This window comes from Eptatretus burgeri, chromosome 13 (assembly GCF_056783735.1).
Source record: "Eptatretus burgeri isolate ZD-2024b chromosome 13, Ebu_testis_v1, whole genome shotgun sequence".
Lineage (NCBI taxonomy): Eukaryota > Metazoa > Chordata > Myxini > Myxiniformes > Myxinidae > Eptatretus > Eptatretus burgeri.
Window position 1 is genome coordinate 54,735,641 of NC_140973.1, and position 24,322 is coordinate 54,759,962.

At 43.7% G+C, this 24,322-nt stretch overlaps 1 long non-coding RNA gene across 1 annotated transcript in view; it reads right to left on the reverse strand.

The window, feature by feature from the left end:
* Positions 1 to 5,644: 5,644 nt before the first annotated feature.
* Positions 5,645 to 24,322, reverse strand: part of LOC147014505 (uncharacterized) — a 69,024-nt gene continuing 50,346 nt past the window's right edge. The window contains exons 2-4 of the long non-coding RNA XR_015050450.1: positions 13,573 to 13,593; positions 5,908 to 6,010; positions 5,645 to 5,799 (exon numbers count right to left, since the gene is read on the reverse strand). This is a non-coding gene — a long non-coding RNA (uncharacterized LOC147014505). The remainder of the gene's footprint in view (positions 5,800 to 5,907; positions 6,011 to 13,572; positions 13,594 to 24,322) is intronic.

Consider the following 24,322-nt stretch of genomic DNA (forward strand, 5'->3'; position numbering starts at 1 on the left):
TTTCTTGAGGCAATTTTTATGGCCGGATGCCCTTCCTGACGCCAACCCTGGTCGCCTCTTACGACACACAGGGATATGGTACACCTATTCTAACCGGGGCATACACCGGGACCAGTACACTGGCACTCATTTAGCCGACCTCGGAAGGATGACAGGCTGAGTCAACCCCCTGGTGTTAATTCAGCAGCCAACGGGGCTTGAACTCAGGACCCTGGGATCCCAAGCCACCACCCTAACCACTAAGCCAACACCAGGCTTATTCCCAATGGTGAAGAATCACTGAAAAATTCTAGAATCCAGATCCAGATTTGGATATTCACCAAAATTGAATAAGTTGGTCCTTCTCACACACCCAACCTGTCTACAAAGTTTCTGTGGAATCCATCCATAACCGTTTGCGATATTGTGCTATATATAGTTTTTCGCCCGATTTCTCAATGGTGAAGAATCACTTAAAGAATTCTAGAATCCAGATCCGGATTCAGATCTTCACTAAAATCGAATCAATTAGTCCTTTTCACACACCCAACCTGTCAACAACGTTTCATCCAAATCCGTCCTCAACTTTTTGAGATATCATGCAATATCGTTTTTAGCGCCATCTCTCAATGGTGAAGAATCAGTTAAAAAATAAATAACTATTGTATCCAGATCTGGATTCGGATCTTCACCGAAATTGAATCAGTTCTTCCTAGTGGCACTCCCAACCTGTCCACAAAGTTTCGTGTGAATCCATCTCTATCCTTTTGAGATATTGTGCTATATATTGTTTTTGGCCCTCTCTCAATGGTGAAGAATCGCTTAAAAAATTCTCAGATCAGGATCTGGATTCGGATCTTCACCAAAATTCAGCATTGTTGTCCTTGGTCGATCCACCTACACACACAAAGAATTTCAAAATGATTGCTTGAAAACTGCGGCCAAAAATCGTGTGACAAACACACAAACGCTACTTAACAACATACTTTACAAAAAAAAAAATTCGCCAAGTAACAAACAGACAGACAGACAGACGCTACAGAAACAACATACTTGGCAAAAAGTTTTTTTGACAAGTAAAAAGAAATATCGTGCACAGGATTATAATTGTGAAATACAAATATACAATAGTTACCATGGAAACAGCAATTTAGTAATTTCGAAAATTTGACCGATCAAGTCTATTACATGATTCAATGTTGTGCACAACAAATTTGGTTGATACATTTTCTAATCACAGCCTAATAGGTGTTTTGTATGTATTGGATAGAATTGACCTTGACCTTTGATTTTATACACATATACTAAACATGCATAAAAAATACGTAATGTAAGTTTCAATTTGATATCTTGAAAATTTCCTGAGGTTTGGCAATTATAAAAAAAAAATTTAAATCCCATTTAATAATAAATGAGGTGAAATTGTTGTTATAGGTCAGGTCAGGTCAGGTTCGATCTGTGACCTGCTACAGGTACCATGTAAACCTGTACTAACCTGTTCCATGGTCGGGTTGTCGGCGACTAAACCGTCTCCCCCACCAGGTTTTCTGGTGAGGAGGGTGTTTGGATATGGACACCCAGCAGCATTAAAAAGAAAACCTGTCAAAGGGCGGAGGAGCTCCTTGTGAGCCAACGGCCATCCATATCTAGTGCCCAACTGTGTCTGCGGACGTCCTCCTGCAGTTGGGTTACTTTTTATCAGGAGGTTGGATTTTATCAGGATTTGCACTCCGGCCACCGTAAAACCCTTCATTCCGCAAAACGCAAAAACGCAAAAAAATCTGAAAACCCACTCCGTGGGAGTACCTCCTGCACAGCTTCCCTTCGCAGGGCAGCTCACCGGATGACGGGATTGGGGCAAAGCCTTCGGGACCCCCAATCTTTGATGATAGGAGGGAAACCACGGGGTAACATCCCTGGGTCAGATTGCGGGAGAGTGTGTCGGAGTGGTGCTGAGGTGTCGTCCACCAGACGGCGGTCTCCTTGGGTTAACCTGAGGCGGTCCCTTCGGGTGGGTGCCTGGAATGTCCTATCCCTAAGAGAGGATGATCACCTGTCTCTGTTATCATCTGAGCTCAAGCGTTTGGACATCGGGATTGCAGCACTCTCTGAGGTTCGGAGACCGGATTGCGGCGAGATAATGGTGGGTGGTTACACCTACTATTGGTCTGGTCACTCTGATGGTTACCATACCCAAGGAGTTGCTGTAGCTGTGTCCAATAAGCTGACCCCAATGATAATTGGGGTAACACCGGTCAACGAGCGTATTATGAGATTAAGGATTCGTCACTCCTTAGGTGTCATTTCCCTGGTCTCTGTTTATGCTCCGACTGAGGCGAGTGATCTCACCGTGAAGGATGCATTCTACGCCACATTCGAGTCTGTGGTTGATCAGTGCCCCAGACGAGATACACTTCTAGTCTTGGGGGATTTCAATGCATCGACTGGAACTGATAGGGATGGTTATGAGGTGTGTGTTGGTCCCCATGGGTCAGGAACTATGAACCAGAATGGCACTAAGTTCCTTGACTTTGCAAGAAGTCATGGACTTAGGGTGGCTGGTTCATGGTTTCAGCGCCCGCAAGCTCATCGCTGGACTTGGTATTCCAACGCTGGCGGTGTGGCAAAGGAGATTGACCATGTCCTCATTGACGGTCGTTGGAGGATGATCCAGAACTGCAGGGTCTACCGGAGTGCTCAGTTCCTCAATACTGACCACAGGCTTGTTGTAGCAACTCTAAAGCTGCACCTTAAATCCTGGAGAATGGTACCATCCCAGCCTAGGCTGGATGTTGCCAAGCTCAGGGATGAGAGAGTAGCTGAGGAGTTTGCGAACAGGCTGAGTGGACACTTGGGGGGTATGGGTGCTTTGGGGGGTCCTGAAGAGTTGTGGAGCGCCTTCAAGACCACCGTCCTTGATGTTGCCAGTGGATGCCTTGGAGCTCACCGCAGGGCAAAGAAGAATTTTGTCTCTCAAGGGACACTGGATACCATTGACCAGAGTCGCAGGGCCAGGCTGAATGGCAGAGCTGAGCTGTTCAGGGAGCTGAGGCGTAAAACTGTACGTGCACTGAGGGTGGACAAGGAGGCCTATGTGCGAGGAATCTGTGAGGGGGTAGAGCATCACCTGTGGACAGGTGATTCTCGTTCCGCTTACAGGGGAATTCGCGCATTACGTTCATCCAAGCCCATCCCTCGGAGCACTGCAGTTCGAGCAGAGAGTGGTAAGCTCTTGACAGAGGAGTCTGAAGTGAAGGCCCGCTGGGCCGGTTACTTTGAGCGGTTGTACCACGCTGATCCCCCAGCTGTCGAGTTGGATGTCAAGGGTGTTACAATCCCTGTTGCTGACCCTCGAATCAACTGTGGTCCACCTTCGCTTGTGGAAACACGGGCTGCGGTGAACCAGTTGAAACGGGGCAAAGCTCCAGGGATCTGTGGCATCCATGCTGAACTTCTCAAGGCTGGTGGAAATGCTGCACTCGTGTCGTTGCATGCAGTTTTGTGCTCTGCCTGGAACACAGGCATCATCCCAACTGACTGGAAGAGGGGCCTTGTTGTCCCTCTCTGGAAAGGGAAGGGTGATCGCCAAGACTGCAACAACTACTGAGGGGTGACGCTGCTCTCAGTGCCGGGCAAGGTCTTTGCTCGGATAATTCTTGATAGGGTTCGCCACCATCTGCTTGAGCACCAGCATCCAGAGCAGTCAGGCTTTACACCAAAGAGGTCAACGATTGACCGTATCCTTGCACTTCGTGTCCTCATCGAACGCAGACGAGAGTTTCGGCAGGGGCTGCTTGCAGCCTATGTTGATCTCTGTAAAGCGTTCGATTCAGTGAATCGGGATGTCCTCTGGAGGATTCTTGGTCTTCGTGGGGTGCCACCAAAACTGATCGATCTGATGTCTGAACTCTACTCTGGTACTGAGAGTGCTGTGAAGTGTGGTGGTACCATCTCTGACTTATTTCCAGTTGTTACTGGAGTTCGTCAGGGATGTGTACTTGCCCCCACCGTTTTCAGCACTTGTATGGACTGGATTTTAGGGAGGATGTCGGAGAGATCAAGTTGCGGTGCATCGTTTGGCAATGTCAAGATCTCGGACCTTGATTTTTCAGATGATGCAGTCATCTTTGCGGAGACTTTAGACATCCTCTTGAGGGCCCTCGAGGTGCTGAATGAGGAGTCGGAGCCGTTGGGATTACGGGTTTCTTGGGTCAAAACTAAGATCCAGGCTTTCGGTGACATCTTGGATGCTGCTGTCCTGTCTGTGTCTGTTTGTGGTGAGGTTGTTGAGGTCGTGGAGAGATTCACTTACCTTGGCAGTGATATTCATGTCTCTGCTGGCTGCGAGTCAGAAGTCAATAGACGTCTGGGTCGGGCCTGGGGAGTCATGGATTCACTGGATCATGTGGTGTGGCGCTGCCAGTACCTGTGCGGGAGGACGAAAGTCCGAGTCTTCAGGTCCTTGGTACTTCCAGTCTTGCTCTATGGGTGCGAGACTTGGACTCTGACCAAGGATCTGAGATGGAGACTTAATTCCTTTGGTACCAGAGCTCTTCGGAGAATCCTTGGCTATCGCTGGTCGGATTGTGTGTCCAACGAGCGGTTACTGAGAGAGACTCAGATGAGATTTGTTACCTGCATAGTCCTTGAGCGTCAGTTGCGGCTGTCTGGACATGTGGCTCGTTTTCCTGACGCTGATCCTGCTCACCAGATTCTCTCAGCGAAGGAGTCTCATGAGTGGAGGAGGCCAGTGGGCCGACCACGTGCCTCATGGTTGCAGCAGGTTGACCATCATCTCAAGGAGATGGGGATGGGCCTGGCATCTGCCTGGGGGATGGCCAGACGGAGGCCCCTGGAGTACCGGCGGAAAGTGGACGCAGCGACGCGCTGTTCTGGCACATCCTCCCATACCTGACCTGACCTGTTGTTATAGACACCGTTTTCTCTTTGCCACGTGGGACCTCTTTTCCACGTGCGACCTTTCTCTTTGCCACGTGGGACTTTTCGCAATGCCACCAACCAAGATGAGCAAAAGCTGAAAAAAAAAAAAATATATATATATATATACATATATATATATATATATATATATATATATATATATATATATATATATATATATATATATATATATATATAATTAATTCTCTTTTGTGCCTTCTTAGCTTGGTGCTGAGGCGTTTTAACAATGGGGTGCCTTTTGATTACGGCTGGTGACCCTCAAGTGTTACTGCAGAGGGCCCTCAGATATTTGTGTCAGTCACAATGCTCAATGATTAAATAATTATCCTCATATTACCAAGATCTAATGGATCCAAATGGTCTGTAGGGTTTTCGGGATTTTCGTGGTGTCAGGGTCTTTGGGTTCTAAATGGTCTAAATGGGACCATTTAGAGCCATACATGGTGGGTTCTAAATGGTCGAATGGGATTATATGGTTCTAATGGGTATTAGGGGTCTTAAGAGTCTATAGGGCAATAGGTTCTGAAGGGTCATCGGTTTCTCAAGAGTGTAAGGGCTCTAAAGTTCTGCACTTCGAAAAGGTATGTTCCAATAGTACGTAATTAATAGACTTAGTCAAGGTCCAATAATAAGTAATTAATAGAAGTACTCAGTCAAACTCATGTCCAAACAGTACATAATTAATAGACATACTCACGTGGGTCTACCAAGACTTCACCTTGATGAGGGTTCACCGTCCACTTGTTTTTTGGTTTTATATACAGTACAGTATAAGTGGAGAGAGATGGCGGAAGACAGAAGGAGGTGGAGTATCGTGGTCAAGGCAGGGCAGAAGCTTGGTGCCACTGGACCCCATCCCTAATAAAGGGGAAATAATGAGAAGAAGAATATATACGTGCTGTATATATTCATATATGTATCGAGATATCAAGTGAATAGGATGAAAATTGATGATGTGACCTTGACCTTTGATCTTTTCATCTATTGACTTCAAAAACAATAGGCCTCCAGCTTGTCACGAACTCCACCAGGTGGTTAAGTTTTCTGAAGATCGGAATAAAAATATCACCTGAAGGCGATTGACACACAAACAAGAAAGATGTCATGTATAACACAATACTTGCGAAATCCATAAAACAAATCTGATCTTAAAAAATAATTAGTGATTGAATTCATTGACCAAATATGCAAATCATCTTCAAATTTCAAGTCAATCGGATGAAAATTGACAATTTTAGAAACTGGCCTATGTTGACCTATTGGCTTACGTTGACCTAAAAAAAAATACGTATTCATTGAATTCAGTGATCTGAAATCCAAATCCTCTTCAAATTTCAAGTCAATGGGATGAATATTGAGGATTTTAGAAATTTCACCTAAATTGTTGATCTTTGGCCGATGTTGACCTTTTGGTCTATGTTGACCTCAAAAATAACTGATTGTTGAATTGAGTGACCTGGAATATAAATCCTATTCAAATTTCAAGTCAGTCGGATGAAAATTGAGGATTTTAGAAATTTCACCAAAGTCACTGACCCTTGGCCTATGTTAAACTATGTTGACCTTTTGGCCTATGTCGAACTCAAAAAGAAATGGTTGAATTCAATGAACAAATATGTGACTCCTCTTCAAATCTCAAGTCAATCGGATGAAAATTTACAATTTAAAAAATTCGGCCTATGTTGACCTTTTGGCCTATGTTGACTTCAAAAATCATTGGTGGTCGAATTCAGTGACCTGATGTGCAAATCCTGTTCAAATCTCCAGTCAATTGGATGGAAGTTGAGGATTTTAGAATGTTGATAAAGTTGTTGACCTTCCTTCCTTCCATATAAGTGCTGCTTCATCAGGATGATGATTGCCGCATTGCGGTTGTGAGCAGGCATGGAACAGTGCCGACATAACCAAATTGTACAAATCTATGCTTGTGTGAGTAAAAATAAAGGCCAGATGTAATCTTATCTCGTTAGCCACCGCAACGTGCTTTTGAAGGCGTCGAGGGAGGATGAAGTGGGAAGGTCCTCATCCGGGTCATTCCAATCCCTACAGATGCAGGAGGAGGATGAGACATATATACCTGTGTAATGCAGCTCAGTATCATGAAGCCAGGATCCATGTCCTCTGGAACATGAGGATGCTTCAGTGAGGGCTGCATTCCCCCTGACGTCCACCAGGTCATATACTCTCCAAGGTGGGCCATTGTAGTTCTTCAAGCATGGCCATGACACTGCTGGTATGACTGTACTGACCAGTGGCATACCATGCACATCTATGCTCGACCATCTCGAGCTTGTTGATGTTCTGCCAAGTGTGAGGATCCCATCCATCCATCCATTGGGACCATACTCTGTGCAGAGTGTTGGTGCTGCTTTAGCAGTCTCCTTGGCTATTAAGCACAATCCTGGACAAGTCGCCACTCCGACACAGGATACCAACAAGCTGGCACCCATTTTGCCAACCTCGGAAAGGATGACAAGTAGAGTCAACCCAACCTGGTATTAATTCAACAGCCAAGGAGGATCCTGGGATCGCAAGCCAACCAACCTGACCATTAAGCCAACACCAGGCATAGGATCTCATGCTGTTGCAGCATATTCCACGATTGGTCAGACGTAAGTTGTGAATGTGGTCTTCTTAATTCTATGGTTGCATCAGCTGAAGTTTCGACTCAGAAAGGCATTGGTGGAGTTAGCTTTCTTGACAGTTGCATTCACATGGATGTTGAAATTCGGCTTTTAATCTATGTGTACACCAAGGTATTTGGTTGAGTTAATCTCTTCAAGGGTGTGGTCATGAATGTTTTAAGATTGGAGGATGAGCTTCTGCTTGTTGGTGATGTGAATGACCTGGCATTTAGATGGATGAAACTCCATCAACCACTTCCTTTCTCAGTCCTGTAACATGTCAAGATCCATCTGGAGACGAGTGCAGTCCTGGGCAGATGTAATATGCCGGTAGAGCACACACTCTTCTGTGAAGAGACGTGGTGTGGAGCTTGAAATGCTGTCTGGTAGATCGTTAATAAAGATCAGGAAAAGAAGCGGGCCAAGCACACTACCCCGAGGAACTCCAGATGTTACTTGTGCTTCAGAGCTAAGTTGGCTGTCAATCAAGACTTGCTGGGTGCGGTCATGGAGGAAGTTTTTTTTATCCACTCTAAAGTGCAGCCTCGAATTCCATAGAACTCCGCCTTCAACAGAATCCTTCATTGTGACACCTTGTCGAAGGCTTTCACGAAGTCCAGCAAGATGAGGTCTATTTGTCCTTTCTCTTCTCGTCCTTTAGCAAGGTCATCTATGGTGAGGATCAATTGCGTATCGCAAAATCTACATTTCCTAAAGCCATGCTGTGCTTTTTGAATGAATCTTGTGAGTTAGTATCTGATGGTCGATGAGATGATGTATGATGGCACAATGCACAACAAGCTCACACAGCTTTCAAAGGACTGATGTAAGTGAGGCAGGCCGATCATTTGAAGCAGATGATTGGCAACCTTTCTTGAAAATAGGAACGATGGTTTCTTTCTTCAAAAATATGGTACACTGTCCTGATTCAGGGATGCCTGGAAGAGTAAGGTGACTGCAGGTGAGACTTCTTCAGCAGTTTCGCAGAGATACCATCAGGCACAGCTGCTTTGTGTGGTTTAAGGTTTTTGAGAAGCTTGGTTGCTCCTTCACAGCCAACAGTGATGTCATCCAAAGTTGGATGAAGCCTGGGGCCTATATCAGGTAATGATGAATCAGTCATCACTATATACTGAAGAGAACTGCTTGTTCACGATGTTAGCTTTATGCTTGGGATCGCAGTGACGAATATTTCCCTCCTTCAGCGGCGCAACTCCCATTTCATCACAGCGTTTAGATATCACCAACGCTCCCAACTTCTTATTGCTATCTGAGTCACTAATGATGATGTCAGACAGGTATTTATAATAGGTCTGGTGATAGATCTGTGCTTCCTTCTTGATGTTGTGGTAATGACACCAGACTCTATCTCTGTTGTGGTGCCTAGCCCTCTTGTAGGCGTTGGTTTTCTTACAGCACATGTGTTCAGTTGATATGAACCAACATTGGCCAAATCTAGATGAGCTGGTTTTGGAGGGTACGTTGTCTTCAACGATGTTTTCCAGTGCCTCCTGCGTTTCAGTAGCCAGAACCTCCACTGGTGTTAAAATAAATTCATGCTCAACAAATTGATCTGCCCATACTTTGGCATCATACCAAATGTTCACTAGGTTGGCTTGCTTCCAAAGAAGAATTTGATGGTGAGGTGGTTTCTGTCTGTACGCTCGGGCACTCATCTCAAAGAACACAACATCACGATCACTAATGCCAGGCATGCCGACGCATTGTTTGACCAGGGAAGGGCGGTTAGTTGTGACAACGTCCAAGATGTTATCTCTCCTCATGGGAAAGTTCACAATATGTTCAAGTTCTAAGCCTGGCCAAAGTTTGCAGGTAGGAGTCACTGAAGTTCTGCCAATATTGGTGAAAGATTATAATCTGCTCCATTTTCCAGTTGATGTTGGGTAAATTCATGTCTCCAGCAATCCATACATTTCTACATGGGTTTAGTGACACAGATTCTTAATGGCTTGATTAAGGTTATCAATATAGTAGTTTAGGTCACTACTTGGTGGTCGATACATGGAGTCAATTATAATATTGTGATGTTTGTGGTGGGGGAGGGGGGGGAGGAGGGGGCTTTGATATCACCATAAAGCACATAGGAATGTATAGAGTAACATGGTCCGTGTGAGAGTCGATAGCCATCTCGATGTATAAGTAGGGAAACGTTAGCTTAAGAATTGTCTTGTTTGCAAGTGCACCATGTTTGCAAAGGTTACTGGAAATATCAAATCATGAGGCCATTTCTGTGCTTTGATTATTCCTTTAATATATTCACGTGGTCAGAAGTATTGTTGCTGAAAGAATTGATGTGTGGAGATGGGCACAGCTTCACTCTCATCCTTTCCCACTCAGCACACCATAGACAATCAGTAGTGATGTTAATATGATGACAACACTCAGACAGTTTTATAGTGCCGAGCTGTCGGTGGAAGTATGGGCCCTGTGCATACTACTTATGAAACTTTGACCTTCTCCCTTCCCACCCAATATAGTTATAGAAATTAAAAGACTGTTTCATATTTCTACAACTAATTAGCATAGTAATGACAATCTTGTGATATGTATGGCACGCTTCCAGTAGTTACAGAACCGAGCATCAGTCCACCTTCGTTGAGCAATTTAAAGTGGTGATATTTCCACAAAGTGATACCTTCTTCTGGAACACATTGTACACCTGAAAATTATTTTTGGGACATTTACTGAAACCATATTTTGCCTTGTTGGACAACACTGTAAAGTTTTTGTGATGTAAAACGCCAAGTGATCAATTTTGAAGTTTTTGTCATAATTAGCTCCATTATATATTACAATATGAAATGGTATAGTGGCAATGAGTTACCGGAGCCCTGCAAACGTGTTGGTCGTGACTTAATTTCCAGATCTACCGTCATATCAATTTTTAACATGACACTAACCATTTCAGTCCCACAAAATGAGTGATAAACGAAATACGCACATTTTACCATGATAAAAAAAGATTAACACTCACATCCACTTAATCTCACAATTCAGAATCCCCTTTCAAGAAAAAGCCAGATCATTTTAGTCTCGAACCACCGTTTTTCGACAAAACTATTTATTTTAAGAAATTAAGAATTTTATTTAATTGAAAACCATGTGGTAAGGTCTGGCCAAATGGCCTCGAGGTATGCACACTTGCCTCCAAGCTTTCTAGCCTGGGTTCAAATCTTAACTCAGCTATAAACTGTCATACTGGTGTTTCACAAACAGTGATTCATCAAAGTGTGTGCCGTCCCTTCAGATGCACATTAAACTGGGTGTTCCATTTACCAGCATTTGTGGTTTAGTTGGTGTCTTTCACGTTAGTTAGTGTCTTTCTTGGAATTTGTGAAAGAAGATAAGGCTTTGAGAACAGATAAAAATCCGAGAGTATTGAACTCGATTGCAGAGCAAATAAAGCATGACGTTAACATATACAGTTCCTTCACAAAATATTCACACCCCTCGACTTTTGTCACATTTTGTTGTTACAGTATGAATTTAAAATGGATCAAACTTAAATTTTTTGTCACTGATCAACACAAAATACCTCATCATGGCAAAGTGAAAAACATATTTTCAGAAATTTTTATAAATGAGTTAAAAATAAAAAGCTGAAACATTTTGCATCAATAAGTATTCAACCCCTTTGCTATGACACTCCAAATTGAGCTCAGGTGCATCCAATTTCCTTTGATCATCCTTGAAATGTCTCTACAACTTGATTGGAGATCACCTGTGGTCAATTAAATTGACTGGACATGATTTAGAAAGAAACACACATTTCTATATAAGGTCCCACAGTTGATAGTGCATGTCAGAGAAGAAACTCCACCATGAAGTCCAAGGTACTGTCCGTACAGTTCCGAGATAGAATTGTGAGAAGGCATAGATCTGGGGAAGGGTATAAAACAATTTATAGAGTGTTGAAAGTTCCCAAGAGCACAGTGAGCTTCATCATTAGGAAATGGAAAGCATATAGAACTAACAAGACTCTTCTTAGAGTGGCCATCCAACCAAACTGAGCAACTGGGCAAGAAGAACCTTGGTCAGGGAGGTGATCAAGAACCTAATTAATGACCACCCTGACAACTACAGAGTTTCTTGCTGAGATTGGAGAACCTTCCGGAAGGACAATCTCTGCAGCACTTCACAAATCTAGGCTTTATGGGAGAATGGCCAGACAGAAGCCACTCCTGAGAAAAAGGCTCATAACAGCATGCCTGGAGTTTGCAAAAAAGGCACGTGAAAGACTGAGAGCATGCGGTAAAACATTCTGTGGTATGGTTAGAAGAATATTGAACTATTTGACCTGAACGCAAAGTGCTACATCCAGTGGAAACTGAGTCCAGCTCATCACCAATCGAATACCATCCCTACCATGAAGCATGGTGGTGGCAGCATCATGCTATGGAGATGCTTTTCAGCAGCAGGGACTGGGAGTCTTGTAAGGATACAGGGAACAATTAATGGAGCCAAATACAGGCAAATCCTTGAAGAGGACCTGCATCAGAGAGCAAAAGACATGAGACTGTGGTGAAGATTTACATTCCAACAGGACAATGACCCCAAATTTACAGCCAAAGCAACACTGGAATGGCTTCAGAACAAGAACATGAGAGTCCTGGAGTGGCCCAGCCAAAGCCCAGACTTGAATCCCATTGAGAATGTGTGGATAGACTTGAAGATTGCTGTTCACCGACACTTCCCATCCCACTTCACAGAGCCTCAGCAAATCTGAAAGGAAGAATGTGAGAAAATTCCAAAATTCAGATGTGCAAAGCCGACACAGACATACCCAAGAAGTCTCGAAGCTGTAATCAGTGCCATGGGCACTTCAACAAAGTATTGACTCAGGGTCGAATTCTTATTGATGCAAGATATTTCAGCTTTTCAGTTTTTAATTGATTTGTAAAAAAAATTCTAAAAATGTGTTTTCCCATTCATTATGGGGGAATTTTGTGTCGATCGGTGACCAATTTTTTTTTTTTTAAACTTTAATCCATTTTAAATTCAAGCTGCTGCACAACAAAAAGTGATAAAAGTCGAGGGGTGTGAATACTTTCTGAAGGCACGCTATGTAACATCATGCTTATCTGCTCTGCCAATATGAATGTGTGTCATTGATTTATTTTCAGCCTAACTTTGCTCATACAACGTGGTAGCCATTCTTCAAAAAAGAGCCACATCACTGATCCAACCACACTTTAACTAGTTGTTGGCATCCAAACTTTTCCATGCCTTCACGTCTTCCAGGGTGTAAATACTTTCAGTAAATCCAAGATAATTCACTAAATCTGGATATATAATGGTTGGAAAGCTTGTCTCGCTTCTGGACCATGCTGTATTCAGCAATTAATATGGGTTTGTGTTGGCTATAACCTGTATTGTTACAATGTGGCTCCCAACAAAGTGTCCAGCGTATTGATATACCCAAGTTTCGGGAGGACAAGCTTTGACCCCGATTGTTTGCCCATGAAAGCACACAAAGCACAATAACTCATCTGATCAGGAATTTATGTTCTTTTCTTTCTTTCATTTTCATGCTCAAATATGGTGGTGGCACACAAATTGCCGACGTCGATAAACAACCTCATTGGGGAAATAATTCGGAATTCGCGAACTATTGTTTCAATAGAAAATAAAGGGTTTTGTTTGGACTCCCTATTGCCCACAAACGATATGTACACTGTACAGCAAGGCACCACATATTTGAAAGGTAAGGTTTCAGGAGAGCTCACTAAAATAAAAACATGCAAATATGATACCTGTTTATAGAAATACTTTGATTAAAAAAAAAGGTTTAAGTGCCAAACCACTCGACAAATTCTCAACGTTATTGATTAATATGATGCAGAGATGCCTCTGTAGATATAGCCGGAAACACTTCTGGTCATGCTGATAATGGAAAACAAAATGGAAATTGAGAGTGGGAAGGGTGGTGTGTGCGTTTAGTCAACGTGTGCGACTTGACACACACACATGACTGAAAAATACTCACACGCTGTCAGCTTTCATTGCCCTGGAAGGGAGTGAAGAAAGATGGAGGGAGGGAATGAGTAAGGGAATGAGGGAAAATGAAGGTGTAATGAGAGATGGTAACTGTGGGGGAACAGGAGGCCTTATCATAGCTGTCAAAACAGAGTGGTGAATGCATCAGCAAAAGGCATAAATCGTACACAAGCAAAGTTGGCCTTATAGACACCACCAAGTCCCACATGTAAACTAACCGAGCATTTACAAGGTGCCAGTTTAGGAAGTTAACCACCAAAGCGTAGAGCCAAATTGAACCAAAAACAAGACGTCATTTTGTGAGAAAATGGAGCTGTGTTAATCGGTCAACGTGAGACCAGAACACAACAAAACAACCGACAGCCTGGAACTGCACATGCCACTCAAGCATTGTAGGGACACACCACTTCTCTCACAACAGGCATATATCAATTCTGACATGACTACTTCCCCCCCCCCCCGCCACCACCCCCTTTTTTGTTTTTGAAAATCATGAGTCCTTTAAGTTGAGGGCATAAACGAGAAAAATGTGAAATGCAGGTCAACATAATACTATTAAGAGTAAAAGGTCATTAAACAGGAGTGAAACTTCAATTACAAGTTAAACTTTTCATATATGCACAATGGAAATGTCAAAGTTAATGTTATTGGTAACAAGAGTCCATTCGACCGAAATCTGGATATTGGATTAATAACTGACTCCAAGCTCCAGGCATGATCACAGGTGTAAACTCGAATGGTACTCAGTAGAGCGCATACCTCCGCCAGGCTGAACAGTTTACATTTTGTATCGCACTGATATGGTGGATCTGGATCCGGACCTGAACCAACATCTAGTCGGCTTGGTCTTGTCACCTAACCAACTCATCCACCTCGTTTTGCCATAACGTGTCCACAACTTTTTGAAATATCATGCTGTCAATCGTTTTTGGCCCCATCTCTCAACAATGAAGAATCACCTCAAAAAAAATTTAAATTGTCGTATCTGGATTCAGATCTTCACCAAAATCGAATTAATTTGTCATTGTTAAGGCCTAAGTCACATTCGCCACGGCAGCCGTGGGGTCTCCAAAATCTACGGCCACTATCAATTATAGGGCGGCTGCAGTATTTCCACGGTCACACAATGTAGCAATCACATATGTTTTTATTTTTCGGGGAGCCGCACGGTGTATTTATAAATTGTGGAGACCGAAAACGTGGGGGTGCCGTGCGGTCTTTGATTTGATGTCGCACGGTGACCTTAGGGCGTTCCTGCGGTGGCCATAGAATTTTCAAGGCAGACGCAAGTTGCCCGCAAGGCGACCGCAGGGGGGCCGCAGGGGGGCCCTAAGGCGAACGTGTGGCCAGACGGGCAGTAACGAGTGGGTTCTTTATTTAAAATTTTTTTACCAGTTCTTTTGTTTCGGCTTGTCGAATTGCTATGGCGAACGTAGAAATGAAAAAAGTTGTAACTCCGCGTTATAATTCCATGGCGACCTTACGGCCTGTAAAATATATCCAAACTACGTAGGGCCATCCTGAGGCCACCTCAGAAACTCTGCGGCCACCGCACGTTTCTGTCAATTCAGAGGGCGTATGGCCGCCGTATCCTCGCCGTAGAGCAAATGTGACTTCGGCCTAAACACCCAACCTGTCCACCAAGTTTCAGTCTAATCCGTCCATAACCTTTTGAGATAGCGTGTTATATATCATTTTTGGCATTATCTTTCAATGATGAAGAATCACTTAATAATTCTAGTATCCAGATCTGGATCTTCATCAAATCCTCATCCCTTTGTCCTTATAACACATCCAACATGTCCACTAAATTTCGTCCAAATCCATCCACAATTTTTTGAGATATCCTGCTCACAGACAAACAGACAGACAGACAGACTGACAGAGGTAAAATCATAACCTATGTCCACTTTCAGTGGTGGAGGTAAAAATGTGAAAGCAAGGTAACAAAGAGGTGCCCTCCTCTAATAGACTGTTCTCTGGCACTTGGGGATTATTCTGCCCCACTGCAAACACACAAAACATTTCATCCAAAACGATCCTCAGATGCTTGGGAAGGGATCACAGATGCTCTGATCCACGTAAGGAGGGAGATCGACTGTTGTGGCCATCAGCATATGCACCAGAAACAACTTAAATGAATGCTGTTGCACTTCAAGAGGGTGGGTTGGCATCGGCAAGGGCGTGTCGACGAGGCAGGCTTCTCAGCAGGGGTAGACAAGATGGATGGTATGAGAGGCAGAGTTGGAGGAAGAGCTGGTGCAGGGGATGGATCATCTTTTTCATCCAAAGAGACTGTTACAGAGCCTTTCAGGGAATAGGAAGTGGGCTGTGGATCTCATGTGGGCACCGAGTAGCAGTCAGATGTTTTTTTTTTGACACGATAAAAAACAAGTCTAAGTCGGGATACAGTTAATTTCCTCAAGATGCAACATCTATCTTCGACGGCGACCACTAGATATCTATCACGAGCCGAGTCTTATGGGTTCTGTGTGGACGAGCCCCTAATTTCTATTATGGGTTCGTATCTCGACAAGCCCCCAATATCTGTTTCGCACTTTCACCGAGCACCAACATGAGTGTACCAGTTACCTGGAGGGGCAGCATGGCAAAAAAGCTTTATGGACAATATGTCCCGTCTTTTGTTTCACAGGTGAAACCAATGTACACTACAAAACAGGATATTTAATAAGTAATTTGTTATTTCCTACTGTCTACCTTGCAAACACTAATACCATTTAACAGCATCCCATAACAATGACTTTAAAAGAACCACTCAATAATTTTAAAACTCCACAAAGTAACATGCACGTGAGAGGTTTCAATGCAGTTTTGAATCAACTTACGACTTTCAAGTCGGCAACTTATCTCAGGAACCCGGTTCATAATAAAGTTTCATTAAGATACAAATTTATGTCATAGTCGGTTGTGGACATGTTTGAAGCAGCATTGCCCGGTTGAGTGTGCACAGGTTGAAGTCTGACCGGCCAGTTGCGTTGCAAGTCCCCAGAGGGTGATCTTTGTATCACCAAAGCAAGCAGATGAATCCGAGTTCACTGCTCGACTTTAAGGACCGCATTGCAGAACCAAAGAAGTATCCATATCCAAATATCCGAAGAGTGAGCTATCGTGTGGCCAAATGGAAGCGGTCCCATGTCCTAATCTTTGATGTTCCATCAACTACCAGTAATGGATGGGTTGAAGGAGATGATGATCATCTCGAGCCTCTCTGATCGGATCGGATGGAGAGGTCTTCCCACATAGTCTTGTGAGCATTCTGTCCAGAGGTGATGAAGAAGAAGAGGATGAGGACAAAGATGAAGAGGATAGAGTGATTGACTTTGAGGAATTGTTAACCTATCTTAACTGTGAAAATGACAGATGACGACGACGACGACGACGACGAATAAGTTCTAGTTAATATTGTTGAAACATAGTTTGAAACAGCTTAATAATTTGATATTTCAGTGTTTGTTTATTTTCATTTATTTTGACCTTGAACAAAATTTACATTAAGTAATCATCAGCAATATCGATATTAATTTTACATCAGTGACACAAGTGATGTAATTCAATACATACTTGAAAAATCATAAAATTGTCAAATTTTGAAGGTTTTACTCGTTTTTTTATTTTGAAAATGGCCTCTAAATGTTAAAATGACGTTTCTAAGGCCTAAGTCACATTTGCCATGGCGGCCGTCTGCAACATCTACGGCCACTAGCAATTATTGGGCGGCCGCAGTATGTCCACGGTCACACAATGTAGCAGTCACATATGTTTTTATTTTTCGGGGAGCCGCACGGGGTGTTTATAAATTGTGGAGACCGAAAACGTGGGGGTGCCGTACGGTCTTTGATTTGATGTTGCACGGTGACCTTAGGGCATACTTGCGGCGGCCATAGAATTTTCAAGGCAGACGCAAGGTGCCCGCAAGGCGACCGCAGGGGGACTGCAGGGGGGCCCTAAGGCGAACGTGCGACCAGACGGACGGTAACGAGTAGGTTTTTTTATTTTTATTTTTACCAGTTCTTTTGTTTCGGCTTGTCGAATTGCTACGGCGAACGTAGAAATGAAAAAAGTTATAACTTCGTGTTATAATTCCACGGCGACCTTACGGCCTGTAAAATATAGCCAAACGGCGTAGGGCCACTCTGAGGCCACCTCAGAAACTGTGTGGCAGCTGCACGTTTCTGTCAATTCAGAGAGCGTACGGCCACCGTATCCACGACGTAGAGCAAATGTGACTGAGGCCTAAATGACTTACCACACCAGAATTAACTGCAAAAGTGGTATCATTTATGTTTCTTTGACATCTGGTTCAAAAGTTATGATTTTTGAAATATTAGTTGTCACTCACACCAAAATCCAAGATGGCCACCGAATGGGCCTTTCGAGTCACTTTAATTTCTTGGTAACATGTAAAATATGTTATTGGACACCCTTGGCAGTTAAAAAAACCGAGTGGCATTAAATTCCAGAGGGGGTGCATGGGAACCTTTCTCCCCTGCCCAACTGTCACCCGAGTGTTTCACAAGTGATTCATCAATGTGTGTGCCAGCAGTCAGAATTCAGATCGATGTTAAATTGTGCATACAATCTGCTGGCATTAGTTGATGGATGTTAAAAATCACATGGTGTCCTTCGCGAAGAGGATGTGACCAACACCGTGGCCAATTCCAAATTCCTGCTCTAACATAAGGGGGCACGAAGGTATATATATATATATATATTTATATAATTGACACCTCCCACACTCCTCCAGCCGAAGAAGCTGTATAAAGCAACCCAGGAAGACCTACACATGGTAAGCGTTTTGCTGTTTCAAACCCTTCCCAGAGTTCCTCCACAACTATAAAGAAGTTCACACATAGTACACACATGAGAATCCCAATGCTACACACCCCTCACATACCGGACCAGTTTCATCACTTATTGGTGAATCATCAGCAGTAGCGCAGAGAACAATGCATTCCAATAAGGCTCCCAAGCACGTGCAAATGTCAAAATCAATCAATATATAAATAAATAAAGACCCACCTACATTTCTCACCTGTGAATGGAGGGAATAGCCAATCAGCTCTCACCTCATCAAATAAACCCAGGTGGCTAGGATTATATAAATAATTGACACCTTCCACACTCCTCTCGCCAAAGAAGCTGCATAAAGCAACCCAAGACGGCCTACACAAGGTACGCACTTTGCTGTTTCGACCCCTTCCCAGAGTTCCTCCACAACTATAAAGAAGTTTTCACGTCGTACGCACATGAGAATCCCAATGCTACACACCCCCTCAGCTTCCAGACCGGTTTCATCACTTATGGGTGAATCATCAGCGATAACGCAGACTGCATTGATTCGCCAATAAGCAATTAAACTGGTCTGGGAGCTGAGGAGGCATGTAGCATTGGGATTGCAAGCCTCACTGGTTTGGATTGCTGTCTGTGCTGTCACTGATGATTCACCAAAAAGCGATGAAACCTGTCTGGCAGCTGAGGGGGTGTGTAGCATTGGGAATATCATGTGTATACTATTTGTGAATATCTTTATAGCTGTGGAGGAACTCTGCGAAAGGTTTAATAAAGCATAGCGCTTACCTTGTGTCGGCCTTCTTGGCTGGTTTATGCAGCAGTTTTGGCTAAAGGTGCATGGGAGGTGTTAATATATATTTTATTTCTATGCCTATATCTACATGTGTGTGTGTGTACACATATATATGTATATATATATATATATATATATATATATATATATATATATATATATATGTACACATATATAAATATATATATATATATCTTTACAGGGAGTAAAGACAAGACATCTTGTCAGTGATTAAGCATACTCAAAATATTTTCGACGTCTGCCAGCGTATGATGCACACATTCCGCATACACTGGCCATAAGTTGTAGGCACGTTATGCGATCGTTGACACACGTCAACACAGGTTACTTGTAAGTTACTCATAAGTCGAAACACGTCGAGGTAATGTTTGGCATACCCGAAACTTATTTCTAACCTATGAGTAACGTGTTTTGAACCTATGAGTAACGTATCTCCAACGCATATTGATGTATGTAGATGTATTTGACGTCTTCCGGACGACCACAGAACAGACTGAACGTGTTTCGAACTTACAGCTACCGTATAATGGCGTATTGGCAGCGTTTAGGGGAATTGGTATATAAAAATGGGGTTCACAGGAGGAACCCGTCAGTGTTCCAGACTCCATGGTTATTTTTTTTTTCTTCAGTATGACGGTGATGTTGACACTTCCATTTCTAGTGCGGTTATGATTTAAATCGTTGAGCGGCAGCCTATTAATTATATTATATTATAACCGCACTAGAAATCGAAGTGTCAACATCACTGTCATGCTGAAAAAAAGAAGAAAAAAAACCATGGAGTCTGGAACACTGACGCTAACCATTACCTCGACGTGTTTCGACTTATGAGTAACTTACAAGTAATGTGTGTCGACATGTGTCAACGATCGCGTAACGTGCCTACAACTTATGGCCAGCGTATGCAGAACGTGTGAGTCATACGCTGGCATACGTCGAAAATTTTTGAGCATGTTAAAATTTGTCGACGAGCTCGGCGTACTACGACGTATGCCAGCGTGCTTCAGCGTGCTCTTAACGTATACAAAACTTACCCATAACGTATTCGACATGTGCCAGCGTTTTAGACAAATTTTTCATACGTCGGCATATGCTGGCTAAATCGTCAAGGTGTGACAGCGGCTTAATATCCATCCGAGGGATGGGGCACCCACATTGATGAATAACGCAGTCTGTAAAACACCAATCGGGATTACTGGGTCGGGATTCGAGCCCAGGCTATAAAAGCAAAAGCAGCACCGAAAGCAGTCGCCGATGAAATGAGAGACAGGAACTTCAACTTAAATAATATATTTGTTAATACTTAATTTATTTATTTTCAACACCTACTGTGACATGAAAAAGCTGCTGCTGTGATTTTGCTTTGTTTATGAGCTTCTTCTTGTTCTAATTTAGGATCTTCATGAAGGAAAGTTATTTTAAAAGTTACAAAAGAGAGAGAAATGGTGGGAGTGGTCAGGGGGTGGGGGGTCTGCCAGGTTGTTTGCCCCATGCTGGCTCTTGATGTCCACAGGTGGTATTGTCGGTGTTTGAGCGAGTATGACTAGTTGGGTTGACATGGCAACAGTAAGGTAAGGAATAACCGCAAAGCAAAACACTGCTCAGTGCAGCTGTTCTATTTGGAGGCCGGGGTTGCATAGCACCCTGTTGGACTGCAGAGTTATCTATGGCCTGCGGCCCCAGGACTGGAGGTTGGGTAAACGTCCAAGAAGCTCCCTTTTGATAAACCCAGGCCCTGGTTCTGATAAACCCAGTAACAATATATGGTAAGGTCAAAAGAGCCATTACAAAATGGGTGGCAATGTCCATCGGTCTGTTAAAATTTCAGCGTTTTTCCCCTCAACTCCATTATTACCTCTGCCATTGAAGGTCGATGGAGGTTATGTTTTCACCCCTGTCTGTCTGTCTTTGTTTGTTTGTCAATCGCCTACAGGTCACAATTTTAAACCAATCTTCATAAAACTTCACCACATGGTAGAATGTGTCATAAGCAAGAACCCCGTTGTTTTTGAGGTCAAAAAGTCAACATGGGCCAAATTTATTTAATCGTCAATTTTCATCCAATTGACTTGAAATTTGAAGAGTAGTTGCATGTTTGTTGATTAAATTAAAGAACCACTTATTTTTCAGGTCAACATAGGCCAAAAGGTCAACACAGGCCGAATTTCTAAAATCCTCAATTTTCATCTGTGACGTTAAATTTGAAGAGGATTTATATTTCAGGTCACTGAATTAAACCACCGATTCTTTTTGAGGTCAACATCGACCAAAAGGTCAACATAGGACAAAAAGTTGGCAGAGGCCAAATTTCCAAAATTGTCAAATTTCATCTGATCGACTTGAAATTTGAAGAGGATTTACGAATTTGGTCATTCAATTGACCTAACAATTATTTGTAAGGTCGAATTTGTTTTATGGATTTCACAAGTATCATGCTAAACATGAAATCTTTCTTGTTAGTCTGTTCATTTGTGAAGAAAATATCTCAAAAAGTTTGTGACGGATTCCGACGAAACTTGGTGGAGAGCTTGGGTATGTGACTTGGATGAAATGATTACATTTTAGTGAAGATCTCATTCCGGATCGGGATCCGAATTTTTTTTTTTAATTACATGTTTGATGGCTTTCTCGATGAATACATATATATATATATATATATATATATATATATATATATATATATATATATAGAGAGAGAGAGAGAGAGAGAGAGAGAGAGAGAGAGAGAGAGAGAGAGAGAGAGAGAGAGAGAGAGAGAGAGAGAGAGAGAGAGAGAGAGAGAGAACGAGAGAACGAGAGAACGAGAGAACGAGAGAACGAGAGAACGAGAGAACGAGAGAGAGAACGAGAGAACGAGAGAACGAGAGAACGAGAGAACGAGAGAACGAGAGAACGAGAGAACGAGAGAACGAGAGAACGAGAGAACGAGAGAACGAACTTTAGAGAACGTAAGTACTCTGTTGATATCCGATGGGCCATGAGTGGGTATGTGACTTGGACACGATTCATTTCGCACGACTCATGGGTTGAACATTCCGTATTCATGCAGATGTACTTCACGAACAATATCGAGTGAAATGCGTCACAAACATTCCATGGGTTATCCATCTGATATCAAGGGTGGTACACAACGCCAGTTTGGGGTTACGTTTATGCCATGATCCCTCATATTGGATGTTTTTGCAGGAAAACAGCTCAGATCTTCAGCACAAGACTTGCTCAATTGATGACATCACAGTAGCAATTCCACACTCCAAGATAGCTGCCACGAATTTCCTGTGCCACTGTAGGAAATGACCAGCATGTTCATTCTCTGATATATATATATATATATATATATATATATATATATATATATATATATATATATATATATATATATATATATATATATATATATATATATATATATATATATATATATATATATATATATATCTCCTCCTCTTCTTCTTCTTCTTTCGGCTGCTCCCGTTAGGGGTAGCCACAGCGGATCATCCATATGATCCGCATAGTGATTTGGCACATGTTTTACACCGCATGCCCTTCCTGACGTAACCCTGGTCGCCTCTTACGACACAGGGATATGGTACACCTATTTTGACCGGGGTATACACCGGCCCAGTATACTGGTACTCGTTTCGCCGACCTCGGAAGGATGACAGGCTGAGTCAACCCCCTGGTGTATTAATTCAGTGGCCCAACGGGACTTGAACTCAGGACCTTTTGGATCCCAAGCCGCTGCCCTAACCACTGCGCCAACACCAGGATATATATTGTTGCGGTATTCGCGCCCGCCGGCGTGCTGATGGCCACATAACTCGAATCGCAGCACGTCGCCCACCGGACGGACAATCCAGTCGTGACCCTCTCGGACTAACGCCGGGAACCAGTCACACGGTGGACCTTTCGGTCTCACCGCGATCGAGCCAATCAGCCCCCGTGTGGGATAGGGTTGCTCGCCAAATTCGACCTACCTAAGTACCCACGCGGAGGGTAGACCGGGCGATCGCACCTCGCCGCAGGTCGACTTCGGACACGGGCCACTTAAGCGACCCGTTCCGTACTATCAGAATAACCGAGCGGTGTTATCGTCGACATCGACGGTTCGATTAATTATCGGGCGTATTCAGCCCACTACCAACCCTTTACGTGAAGCAAGATGAGGATTCAATGGGAGAAAAAGACGAAGCGAAGCGGGAGAACAGTTCAATAATAAAGCACATTTATTCGCGGCACACGGGAAGCACACATATACAATTCCACCAAAAGCACACAAAAAAAAGAAAACACAATTCCATTTACACAAAAAGCAAATATAAAAGCGAAGACAATGCAGAGCTAATACCGACTACCGAGCACACGGCAACACTTATACAATTCTACTTCACAGACGGCGCCGACAACACATACCCAAAACCAAGGAAAAGAATACCCCCAAGAATGAGGCGGGCCTGAGGCCGAGACCGGGTCGCGCCTACCCGTCTGGTGATGAGACGCGGAGCGGCGATGGCGCCTCACTCCGCGGGCCTCGCGGACAGTGTCTGGCAGGGGGTGGGAAAGGGGCCCCCTTGGTCGCACTATCTCAGCGCGGGGGGAAACAGGAGGGGGTTGCTGATGCTCGGGGTATAGAGGATCTTTATTATCCCTGGTGTGCGTCTCCACCTCGGCCAGGTCGCGCTGCCGGCCTCCCTCGGGCGTGCAGCTCCCGGCACCGACGCGAGCACCCCCTCGTCTGCCTTCGCCGCTGCCGCCTCTCCGCCTCTGGACTCTCCGACTCTGGACTCTTCTTTGGACTCTCCTCGTTGGACTCTCTTCAGCTTCTCCAGCTACTGCAGGCTTCGGGCTCCAGACTTCCACACGGCTCTGACTGACGAACACGGTCCTTTTATCCCCCCGTAGCTTCGCCTTTGACCCCCTCCCTTTGACCTTTCACCTCGCTCCCCATTGGCCCGAGAAAAAGTGGGCGTGAAGGCTTTTGATCCACAAATTTGCATATATCGATCGTCCTGGAGGCGGGGCCAAATCGCCCCTCGCTCACCGATTGGACGGCAAAAAGTGGGCGTGTGTCGTTTTTGATCCGTTTTTGAAGCACAAAATCCGTGATTTTGTA